General features: G+C 42.9%; 1 long non-coding RNA gene across 1 annotated transcript; it reads right to left on the reverse strand.

Annotated features, from left to right (window-relative positions):
- Positions 1-2,243: 2,243 nt before the first annotated feature.
- Positions 2,244-9,341, reverse strand: LOC143444065 (uncharacterized). The gene is made up of 3 exons (XR_013113600.1): positions 8,867-9,341; positions 6,963-7,034; positions 2,244-3,547 (listed from the first exon to the last, which is right to left on the reverse strand). It is a non-coding gene; the product is annotated as an uncharacterized LOC143444065 (long non-coding RNA).

Consider the following 9,341-nt stretch of genomic DNA (forward strand, 5'->3'; position numbering starts at 1 on the left):
TCTGTGTTTAATATTTGATAGTTAAATATTCTGACATCTTTGGCTCACCAGCCTAACTTGAAGAAAATCTAAGAAGGGATAATCTTGAAGTCAGATTCAGAGCCCTTCCCATGGGGCTTTGGCTCCAGGAAAATGGAGGAAAGTTGGTGTGCTAAGCCATGGGGAGCCATTCAGAATTTCTGAGCAAAGTGAGAACAGAGGTAGCAGCTGAGCACATGTGGGTGCGTGGGACACTAACAGTCAGAGTCATGACCTGGATGCTCTTCCACAGAACTGGGAAGAGGATGGTCTTCAGGGAAATGAATCAGAAGCACAATCCACAGAGCTGACAAAAGACTGACAAAACACAGTATGGACAGGGTCAGGCCATGGCAAGGCTGACAGGGCAGGGTACGTCATGGACAGAAATAAGGAAGCTAGGTGGAAAACAGGGGAGTCTGTGCTTCCTGTTCTGCCTCTGGCCTGCATCTCACCTCTTTCCCGAAATGGATCAGAGCAGTCACTGTCCCACCAATTTCAAGAAGGCATCTCACAGTCAGTCAGCTTATGCAGCCTACTCGGGAACCTTTACAAAAGGCTACTAACATTTTTAAAGAGAGGCTGAATCCATAGCTGGTATGATAGGGTCATATCTTAGAGGATGTGAAACCAGGCCTCGGAATTGGTTTAATCTGGATTGTGTCAGTGAGACTAGCAGTTGAGCAAAAGAAATAAAGAAAGTTTCCCAAACTTTTAGTTTTTTTTTTTTTTTTTTTTATCTGCTTAATCATTTATTTGTGTAGAGGGGAGTCTTCTTCAAGCACTTCACCTTATATACACAAATTTTAGGCTACCATAAACTTTGGAGCTTAAACAAACAAATGCAGTATATTGAAAGTGGCCCATGAATGCTGCCACCACATGGTACCTCCTGAGTTACAAGCCAACTGTAATCTGTCACTGTGCCCTAGGTATTTAATTAGCCTTGTGTGTAAGAATCTCTCTTATCTTAATGCTGAATTCTGTTCAATGCCACAAGTAAAAACAAAAACAAAAATATTTTCCTTAGTTGTTCAAGAACTATCAAACTTTGGCACAGGATGACAAGCTTGGAAGGCCCTGGTCCATCTGCCTCTGCGATCAAGTTTGATCTGACATGACACTAGCGATTTCAAGGGTCAGTTCAGCAGCCTGGCTCAACCCTTGTCTGCGCATCTCTCTCTCTCTCTCTCTCTCTCTCTCTCTCTCTCTCTCTCTCTCTCTCTCTATCTCTCTCTCTCTCTCTCTATTTTTTTTTTGGGGTTTTTTTGTTTGTTTGTTTTTCGAGACAGAGTTTTCTCTGTGTAGCCCTGGCTGTCCTGGAACTCACTCTGTAGACCAGGCTGGCCTTGAACTCAGAAATCCACCTGCCTCTGCCTCCCAAATGATGGGATTAAAGGTGTGCACCACCACCGCCCGACTGCCCATCTCATACTGAACCCACCTTCTTTGCCCTTAGCAGAGGCCAAAACCAAAATGGCCGTTACAGCTTTCCCGAGAGCTTGCCATGTGCAGTTATTCCAACTAGAAAAATGAGCCATTCTCACTGTTTCTTACATTGTGGAGTATTTGTGAAACTCATGGAGCATCTCCATGTTGTGAATGTGAGAGTGAGGAACTGGGGGGGGGGGGGGGAGGAGAAAAGAGGGAGGTGAAGTCAGAGACACCCAATTCCCACCCTCTGGGTTTTCTCCATTCACCTTCAGACACAGGCCTAGCGGCTGCATCCATAAGTTACCCTGTAGCTCTGGACCCTTTAAATCTCTGGGAAACCTCTCAAGATTTCTTTTGAATTTGGCATTCTGGTGGCAAGCTGTCCAAATGTTTTAAAGGATCCAATGTATATGGAATCCAGCATGTTATCCCAGTGGTTCTCATTGGTACAACTTCCTGCCATCCTCTTGGTTCAAATATATATAGTCTACATATACATATATGTATATGTGTGTATACACACACACACACACACACACATATATATATATGTATATGTATATGTATATGTATATACACATACATACACACACACACATACATACATATAAACATATACCTGCCCCGGGCAGTGGTGGTGCACGCCTTTAATCCCAGCACTTGGGAGGCAGAGGCAGGTGGATTTCTGAGTTCAAGGCCAGCCTGGTCTACAGAGTGAGTTCCAGGACAGCCAGGGCTACACAGAGAAATCCCATCTTGAAAAACTAAAAACAAACAAACAAAACCCACATAACTCTGTGTGTGTGTGTGTGTGTGTGTGTGTGTGTGTGTTATAAAAAAAATTTAAAAAAGAAAAAAATGATCATGGCATAGGGACTTTGAGAACTAATATGGCAGAGTTTCAACAAGTTATACACAGGCCCAGCAAAATGACTCAGTGGATAAATCACTTTCTTCAGTGAGTTCAAATCCCCAAAACTCATAGTGAAAGGGGAGAGAACTGCCCTCTGAAAGTTGTCACCCGGCCTCCACTCTAGCATGCGCACACTCAGACAATAATAGTCATTCAAATCAGCTTCAAAAGTTATGTGCAGAATTACCATCCGATCTGGCCATTCTGTTTCTGGATATCCAGCCAGAAGTACTTAAAGCAAAGACTTAAACAGATACTTGTCGACACAGGCTCGTAGCATCCTCATAACTTTGATGTCACATATAATTTTCACCATAATTTTTAAAAATATTTTGAAATATTTAAAGATATACTGCAAGAAAACTTCTCTTGTGGAGAAAAGAAATGGTCTCTTCCTTGACATCCAGTACTTTTAAAATTCTTGACAAAGATGGAGACAGAAGAGAGCACAAAGAGACAAGCAACTAGAGAAAAGTTCAGTGTCACTTGAGTACGTACATAGACCATTTACTGTGGGACATCTTGCTGTTGTTTTTGCACTTTTGCTTGCCCTATAGAGAGTTCCTAGCACATTTCTTTCCTAAACACCTCCTCATGGGCATTTAATACTGCAGATGTTCTGCACAAGCATCTTCATGCCACGGCTGCTTGCAGGGCATGTGGAGGATGGTGCATTGTAATGGCTTAAGGCTTTTCCGTTAAAAAGGCCAAAAAGGTCACAAAAAGAAACAATATTTGCCCTCTTGAAGTAATGTTATCCACGTGGAAAATGCACACATTATAGCAGGAACCCCTCTCCATGGGTGCTATTCAAGATGCCAAACCAAAATAATCAGAGGGACGAGAGTGCTCATAAATTACGCCGTGCATTCTTAGCTATCCAATTAGTCTCATTTGAGCCTGGAGGGAAAGCAGGCTGGGAAGGGTCTGTGAGCTGTTTTTACAAAACAACCTGGATAGCAAAGATGTAAATCTTCTCATATATTGCCTCACGGAGGCTACCTATGAAAACAGATCACTCGGTCAGCTTATTAGCTCACTCTGAAACATCAGGGATGGTGCAGACCGGTGGGTGGGTTTATCCGAAGCTCCCTTCTTCATAGGCAGAAGCAGTGGGTGCTGTACTAGGGGGAGGCAGAATGTTCTCCCAACGCTTATCTTTCCAACACTGAAGAAAAGATCCTGAGAGGGGCAAAAGGAAATTGGTGACAGGATAGCTCTTCCTGTAATCTCTGTTATTGTTTCTAAAAAGGACATAGAAAGTAAATGGCCATCTCTTATCAAATCCTGACTGCAGCCACTCACCTGTGGCTCCACTCTCTGAGTTTGTATAAAGCACTCTCCTGTGGTCTCCTTCAAACATGAATTATCATGGTGGTTATCAAGCAGAACTGCATCAGTTAACTATGAACAGAGAGTAGGTGGTAGCCAAGATTCAGTCAAGTAGTAGTAGAAGAGTCCTTGGGAAAAGATGCCCGCTTCTATTGGCACTTCTGTGCAACTGGCCTCTCCCATTGGCACATTCATGTAACTGGCCTCTCCCGTTGGCACATTCATGTAACCGGCCTGGTACCGAATCTAGGTTCTTGTTGGGAGCCGACTTTAGTAGAAAGCGGCTAGATCAACTTTGCAGCCATCTAGAACCATATACCCTGATGAAAGACTTGGTTGGCAAAAGCCTATAACAGCTGAAGCACACTCTGATAAATATATTGTTTATCCCACATAGCTTGTTTTGCTGTTTAGTGACCTCAGCTGTATGGTGCACGTGGTAAAGTGTTTTCACCTGTGTTCTCCTGCTTGTGTATATAAATACCTCAGAATTCCCTTCAATAAGAGAGACTTGAGAAAATAGAAGAGACTGAATCACACCCTGTCTTGTCTCCATTCTTCGAGTCTCTTGCCCCAAGAGCCACACTCTCTCTCTTGACCAGAGCACTTAGCACCAAAGTGTTGAGGCAGAGTGTGGGCCTCAACATTAGTGGCGCCTGAACAGGGACTCCAGTAAGCGGGATACAGTGGAAGACACCCTGCGCTGGAGAACCAGTGGACTGACACAGTCTCAACGTTAGAGCTCCAGTAAGCAGGATACAGTGGAAGACACCCTGCGCTGGAGAACCAGTCAACTGACAGAGTCTCAATGTTTGAACTCCAGTAAGCGGGATACAGTGGAAGACACCCTGCGCTGGAGAACCAGTCGACTGACAGAGCTGGCTGAATTCGGAAGTGAAACAAAGGTGATTGCATAGTAACAAAAACGGGGCAAGAAATAAGTAAGCAGAAACAGATGAAAAAGGTTTTAAAGATGCAAGGAGTAAATTGCAGGCTGCTTTGAGTCAAGAGAGCCAAACAGATAGATAAAGGTTATAGTAACAAAAACGGGGCAAGAAATAAGTAAGCAGAAACAGATGAAAAAGGTTTTAAAGATGCAAGGAGTAAATTACAGGCTGCTCTGAGTCAAGAGAGCCAAACAGATAAAGGTTATAGTAATGAAAATGGGGCAAGAAATAAGTGAGTAAAAACAGATGAAAACGGCTTTAAAGACACAAGGAATAAATAGAAGGCTGCTCTAGACAGAGAGCTAAGCAGAATGATAATGTTAATTGATTTAACTTTCAAAATGGGTGTGATTCTGAGTTATATAGTTATATTTTTCTGGATAAAAACTCAATGTAAAGGTTTTTCTGGTTACTGGCTTAAGGAAAGGCTAATTTGGAAAAAAAGGTTTTTCTATGAGTTTTCTGATGTCATTAAGGTAGTAGTTATGTCTTCCAGAATTATATGGATCAGACATGACAGAGGTAGGCCTCCAGAACAGTAGTTTTCGGAGAATCAAAATAATTATCTTGATACTAAACCTTGTTTTGAGATTTGTATATTGCAGAATACACAGCTTTGGAGAATGAATCTTATCACCTGCATGTTCACTGATGCCCTGGACTTCCAGCTGGATGCAGTTAAGACAGACTTCAGAGGCTTATCAATTTACCCTTCCCCTCATCCCTCTTCTAATATCTCAGCGCCCATGTTCAGCTTGAAGAAGTTAATGAAGAGTCGGCGCCCCAATTCCCTGGACTTGGGGACTGAGTTGGTTAATATTAGACTGTCTTTATCTGTATAATTGTTACTAAGCTGATGCAAAATTCAAGGATTTCATTGGTATAAATTTGTGGGTACAAGGCTTAGACCTTTCACTTCTCCAACAGGGGAAGTTGTATGTTGCCTTAAAGAGTGTTTGCTTTTATATCAACAGTTTAGATATTAAGTCTCTTGTCTCTTGGGTTCATGCTGTTCAACAAACTGATGGCTTTGGTAAACCCATACAGGTCCAATATTACAGGCTGGAAGTAGGGGACTCTGAAACCTCTGTCATCAAGACTGATGAGGATTAACCCCTAACTTACGCGCTAAGCCGGATAGCCAATGACGGGTAAGAGAGCATATCGAGACCCTTGCCCCTAAAATAAGGGAGGCCTCACCATCTTAAGTGAGGCTGGGGTCCTTTGTTCCAACCTAGGACAGGCACGGTTTCCATAAGTTTTCCCAGCCTTCCCTTTTGAAAAAAAAATTTAAAAAGGGGGACCTGTTGGGAGCCGACTTTAGTAGAAAGCGGCTAGATCAACTTTGCAGCCATCTGGAACCATATACCCTGATGAAAGACTTGGTTGGCAAAAGCCTATAACAGCTGAAGCACACTCTGATAAATATATTGTTTATCCCACATAGCTTGTTTTGCTGTTTAGTGACCTCAGCTGTATGGTGCACGTGGTAAAGTGTTTTCACCTGTGTTCTCCTGCTTGTGTATATAAATACCTCAGAATTCCCTTCAATAAGAGAGACTTGAGAAAATAGAAGAGACTGAATCACACCCTGTCTTGTCTCCATTCTTCGAGTCTCTTGCCCCAAGAGCCACTCTCTCTCTTGACCAGAGCACTTAGCCCCAAAAGTGTTGAGGCAGAATGTGGGCCTCAACAGGTTCTTCCATTTAATTCTATCTGGAGGAGTCTGAGCCACCTGCTCAGTTCTCCCGGGTCTATGAAATATAGCTGAGTACACTATACCTCAAATGGTAACATAAGGAAATGCTGAGCTCTTGCAAGCTCAGCTCCTAAAACAAATGCTTATAAATGTTCAAATCCAGTATTTGCTCCATGAAATGCTTGGAGGCCTCACAGTTCCAAACTGAAGGCACAGAAAGTGCTTTGATCAGAAACCACAGATGTGAGCTCAAATGAGTTTCTTCACCCACCCACCATTCAGATGTGATGTTCTCTGAGCCTGTGAAAGATTTCATAATCCTGAAACTGTCAGTCGGCTGAGGGCTGGATTCCCCTCTTACATGTGTTCATGGCCTCCTCCCATGAAAACAATGGAAATTCAATATATTTGTTTAAAAAAAAACCCAAACCACGAACTTTTGGTTCGTAAATTATAATTATCTACTTGTAAGTAAACTTCAAAAATTGGTTAAAGTAAGAGCTTTGCAAACCTTAGAACTCTGAATAAAACATCCATTTCCCATACTGACAATACCATTCAAGACAGAAGTAATGCTTAGATCCCTCTTAGAAACATTCACCCGCTCACACACGCTCACCCTCGGGACTTCAGCATCAAGCCAAGATCAAAAGGTGAAGTTCAGCATGGGCCTCAGGATCTTCTTGGTAAGCTGAGGGCAAGAAATCAAGAGGCCACCGTATCAGTGTCAGCCAGTAGCCAAAAGGAAACAGTGTTTAGGAGTGATTTGTGGGTGGTCTCTGAACAATCAGAAAGCCTTCCTGGAGATCATGTTCCAAGGAGACTGCAGCTTTTAAGAAGGTGACTTTTAGGAAGGTGACTTTCTGCGTTCTGAGAATGGGATTATGTCAGGACAAAAAAAAAGGGGGGGGGATAGGTTTGCCCCCTTTTCCTTCAGAAGCCAAAACGGTCAGCATCTTAATAGCAGTTATGCTGACCCTGGCCCTCCCGGTACCCTAGGCGGAACACCACCAAGTGTACAGCCACAGAATGTGTTATACACTGACTCCCTACAGGGACTCATCAAGGCTTGTCACCTCTACCCTGCCCAGCTGTGTCCTTAACCTGCAAAATGATAGGCAGATGCTGGAGGAACAGAAAGCTCACTGTATTCTCAAGCCAAATAAACATGTTTCCGTGACATGTTGCTTAAGCTTTCCTGTATCAGGAATAACGATGCAAGTGAATGGGCCTTGGGCATTTTTCTATTTTGTTATCCAAACTATCTATTGTCCACCAGTGGTTCTCGACCCTCCTAATGCTGTGACCCATTAATACACTTCCTCATGTTGTGGTCACCCTGAATCATACAATTATTTTTGTTGCTACTCCATAACTGTAATTTTATTACTGTTATGAATCGTAATATAAACATCTGATATGGAAGATATCTGCTATGTGATCCCTGTAATAGGGTCATTCAACCCCTCCAAAGGGGTTGCCACCCACAGGTTGAGAATCATTGAACTAAGAGAAAAAAAAATTCCACAAAACCAGGGACTTATTTCTTTAGATGCCAGATTCAAATTAAGAATGTATTGCCAAGTGCTTAAAATTTACATAATAAATGCCACATCCTCTTTGGGTCAACCCCTTTGCCTGATACAGTCAGTTCACTAAGCCGGGCATAGAGAATCTCTAATCCGTCCCATCTAGAAACATGCCTTCACGTTGACAAATCTTTTAAACATTTCCGGTAGACTGTTATGATCCTGTAGGCTCTGCCAAGCCATCATCAGATCAATGGTTTTCCCTCATTCATAAAATGGCCATTCATAAATTTTAGTCTCATAGAGGTAATATGAGAATTGCCTAGGGTATGCTATAAAACATTTCAATCTACTCAAGATATATCTTTCCATAAAGAGGCAGTTTCATAAAGCCAAGTGTGGTGGCGCATGCCTTTAATCCCAGCACTCAGGAGGTAGAAGCAGGGGATATCTGAGTTCAAAGCCAGCCTGATCTACAGAGTGAGTTCCAGGACAGCCAAGGCTACACAGAGAAACCCTGTCTCAAAAAAAAAAAAAAAAAAAAAAAAAAAAAAAAGTAGTTTCACTTTTAATTTAAAGGTAAATGTAGTTTGCCTTTATAAGAAAGTATACCTTTAAACCCACCCATCAAACCTGGGAAATTTCCACCTTAGGTACCACCATTTTCCATCACCAGCTTAAGATAAATTCATACATCAGATATACAAAGTCAACAATCTTCATCACCCATCAAACGTACCTTCCACCAGTATCCTACTTCTTCCTTTAAAAGCTAACAGACACGACTCAAGCAATTACCAAAATATCAAAGTATCCTGCATCCCCAAAACGACAAACCAACCAACCACTGTCCCACAATATGTTGCCACAAAGCAAATGTTATTACTTTATAAACAGCAGACATCTAGGAAAGAATATGGGAAAGGAACCGGTTGAGGACAGCTTAGCTCCTTAGATATCTTTTCATATTGAATATCAAATAATAAAAGTATACCTTTGTAGTTGAAGAGTCAAGTCACACAAATACGCAAAAGCAAAATCAACTGTTTCCAGCTGTAAGCAGCGATAATGCCCCCAAGTACGTGAGAGCATCAGAAGACTAATGGGTTTCCTTTTGAGGTTACATGATAAAGAACAGTTAAGCAGCCTCTTTAGAGCTCGCCGTCTGACCTCGTGGAAGGAGGAGGCCAGTCCTTGGCCTGGGCCTCCTTTATAGCGCTGGCTTTCTTCGTGCCAGCTAAGTGGGCAGAGGGGGTGGGGAAGCCCAGCACGCCTAAAATACACCCTATGCTCATCCTCGGGTTCGATCGGGGGTGCGTGGGCACCGAGAAGGGCCGGAGGAGGCGAGGCAAGCAGCGAGGACTAAATTTGTGGACTTTTTCCACACGCTGGAAATTCCCAGGCCAAAAAGATACCGACCCGAGTCCCGGACATTCCCCGCGAGGGCCGTCCCCAAGACCCGGACTGGA

The sequence above is a fragment of the Arvicanthis niloticus genome, chromosome 12 (assembly GCF_011762505.2).
Source record: "Arvicanthis niloticus isolate mArvNil1 chromosome 12, mArvNil1.pat.X, whole genome shotgun sequence".
Taxonomy (NCBI): Eukaryota; Metazoa; Chordata; class Mammalia; order Rodentia; family Muridae; genus Arvicanthis; species Arvicanthis niloticus.